Source organism: Leptopilina heterotoma, unplaced genomic scaffold (genome assembly GCF_015476425.1).
Source record: "Leptopilina heterotoma isolate Lh14 unplaced genomic scaffold, ASM1547642v1 Lhet_172, whole genome shotgun sequence".
Taxonomy (NCBI): domain Eukaryota; kingdom Metazoa; phylum Arthropoda; class Insecta; order Hymenoptera; family Figitidae; genus Leptopilina; species Leptopilina heterotoma.
In genome coordinates, this window is record NW_025110888.1 from 1,070,574 (window position 1) to 1,074,059 (window position 3,486).

Here is a 3,486-nt window from a genome sequence, read left to right on the forward strand (position 1 = left end):
AATACATTGATTGACTCAAGATTCAATTACTTTTACCATATTTATAAAAAGTTATTCATATATTTTCCTATTATTATCTTTATGTGGAAGTAAAGTGTTCAGGGGTCGTCCATATACCACGTGGACACTTTTGGGGGGAGGTGGGGTTAAAAAAAAGTTTGAAAATGTCCACGATCCCATGTATTTTTGTGTCCACAAGGGGGAAGGGGGAGTCAAAAATATTTGAAAAACTGTCCACGTGGTATATGGACGGCCCCTCATGAAATGAGCACCAAAATTATTTAAAAAATATACAACTTGGCAGCGGTTTTCTTAATCAATAAGTATGTATTGTATCACTAGGGTGTTTTTAATATTATGTATGTCCGTATGCGTGTGTATGTATTATAATAGGAGGCCCAGATCTCCAATTATAACTAAGGAAAAAGGGAGGAGGAAGGAGAATAAAAGGAGATAAGTTAATTAAAATAGAACTATTTATTTAACTTACTGAAAGGTACATTCATCGAGTCACAACTAGCGAAGACAACACTGTATCATTGGGGAGAAAACTACAGTAAAACGGGGGACCGAGGTACCTCGGAACGAGAGCAATTGACAAGTGTTGCGTCTGCTCGCGAATCCGGAGATTGACACCCTCAAGGCCCTTCGGCCGTTTCCGGGTTATAGTATAGATACAATATTAGTATTACTAAGGTATTTCTTTTATATTATTATTATTACTAAGGTTCTTTTTACATTCTCATCAAAAATGAGAAAGTCTTGGATTTGTGCGATTTTGAGAAATTTCTAATTTTGATAAATCTTCACGTTTCATGACCCCCTGATTCCAAAAAAATGGTTTTTAGCGAAGTGTCTGTCTGTCTGTCTGTCTGTCTGTCTGTCTGTCTGTCTGTCTGTAGAAAATTTTGTCTCGACGATAACTCGAACAAATTTTAACGAATCGACTTGCAATTTGGGGTGCTTTTTTAGTCCATTAAAATGAAGCCTGAGTTCGTTGGACAGCTCATTTCGTCAAAAAACGACAAAAATACAAAACTTTTAAATTTTCAAAAATTTGTATTTTTTCCAATTTTCAAAAAAATATTCTTTTCCAATTTTCTCCTTAAAATTTGTACAAAAACAAACAACTTTTCTTTTACACACTTTTTTGTATAACAAAAAACAAAAAAGTTATGAATTTTTTTGAAATTTTGAAATTTTCAAAATTTTGGATTTTTGACAATTTTCAAAAAAAAAAAAAATTTTTAATTTTTTTCCTTAAAATTTGTACAAAAACAAACAACTTTTCCTTTACACACTTTTTTGTACAACAAAAAACAAAAAAGTTATGAATTTTTTTTCCAAAAAAGTGCAAAAAATTGAGATTTATAGTGAGTGAAGCATTAGCCGAAACATTAAAAAACATTAAAAACATGTCAAAACTTTAAGTTTTTTCTTTTAGATGCCAAATTTAGGTAAATATACAAAATTAGGAGCAAAAAAGAACTCAAAATATCCGAAAATTTTGCTGTTTTTGAATTTTTTCGTAATATTTGTTTTTTACATTCTCATCAAAAATGAGAAAGTCTTGGATTTGTGCGATTTTGAGAAATTTCTAATTTTGATAAATCTTCACGTTTCATGACCCCCTGATTCCAAAAAAATGGTTTTTAGCGAAGTGTCTGTCTGTCTGTCTGTCTGTCTGTCTGTCTGTCTGTCTGTAGAAAATTTTGTCTCGACGATAACTCGAACAAATTTTAACGAATCGACTTGCAATTTGGGGTGCTTTTTTAGTCCATTAAAATGAAGCCTGAGTTCGTTGGACAGCTCATTTCGTCAAAAAACGACAAAAATACAAAACTTTTAAATTTTCAAAATTTGTATTTTTTCCAATTTTCAAAAAAATATTCTTTTCCAATTTTCTCCTTAAAATTTGTACAAAAACAAACAACTTTTCTTTTACACACTTTTTTGTATAACAAAAAACAAAAAAGTTATGAATTTTTTTGAAATTTTGAAATTTTCAAAATTTTGGATTTTTGACAATTTTCAAAAAAAAAAAAATTTTTAATTTTTTTCCTTAAAATTTGTACAAAAACAAACAACTTTTCCTTTACACACTTTTTTGTACAACAAAAAACAAAAAAGTTATGAATTTTTTTTTCCAAAAAAGTGCAAAAAATTGAGATTTATAGTGAGTGAAGCATTAGCCGAAACATTAAAAAACATTAAAAACATGTCAAAACTTTAAGTTTTTTCTTTTAGATGCCAAATTTAGGTAAATATACAAAATTAGGAGCAAAAAAGAACTCAAAATATCCGAAAATTTTGCTGTTTTTGAATTTTTTTCGTAATATTTGTTTTTTACATTCTCATCAAAAATGAGAAAGTCTTGGATTTGTGCGATTTTGAGAAATTTCTAATTTTGATAAATCTTCACGTTTCATGACCCCCTGATTCCAAAAAATGGTTTTTAGCGAAGTGTCTGTCTGTCTGTCTGTCTGTCTGTCTGTCTGTCTGTCTGTAGAAAATTTTGTCTCGACGATAACTCGAACAAATTTTAACGAATCGACTTGCAATTTGGGGTGCTTTTTTAGTCCATTAAAATGAAGCCTGAGTTCGTTGGACAGCTCATTTCGTCAAAAAACGACAAAAATACAAAACTTTTAAATTTTCAAAAATTTGTATTTTTTCCAATTTTCAAAAAAATATTCTTTTCCAATTTTCTCCTTAAAATTTGTACAAAAACAAACAACTTTTCTTTTACACACTTTTTTGTATAACAAAAAACAAAAAAGTTATGAATTTTTTTTGAAATTTTGAAATTTTCAAAATTTTGGATTTTTGACAATTTTCAAAAAAAAAAAATTTTTAATTTTTTTCCTTAAAATTTGTACAAAAACAAACAACTTTTCCTTTACACACTTTTTTGTACAACAAAAAACAAAAAAGTTATGAATTTTTTTTCCAAAAAAGTGCAAAAAATTGAGATTTATAGTGAGTGAAGCATTAGCCGAAACATTAAAAAACATTAAAAACATGTCAAAACTTTAAGTTTTTTCTTTTAGATGCCAAATTTAGGTAAATATACAAAATTAGGAGCAAAAAAGAACTCAAAATATCCGAAAATTTTGCTGTTTTTGAATTTTTTCGTAATATTTGTTTTTTACATTCTCATCAAAAATGAGAAAGTCTTGGATTTGTGCGATTTTGAGAAATTTCTAATTTTGATAAATCTTCACGTTTCATGACCCCCTGATTCCAAAAAAATGGTTTTTTAGCGAAGTGTCTGTCTGTCTGTCTGTCTGTCTGTCTGTCTGTAGAAAATTTTGTCTCGACGATAACTCGAACAAATTTTAACGAATCGACTTGCAATTTGGGGTGCTTTTTTAGTCCATTAAAATGAAGCCTGAGTTCGTTGGACAGCTCATTTCGTCAAAAAACGACAAAAATACAAAACTTTTAAATTTTCAAAAATTTGTATTTTTTCCAATTTTCAAAAAA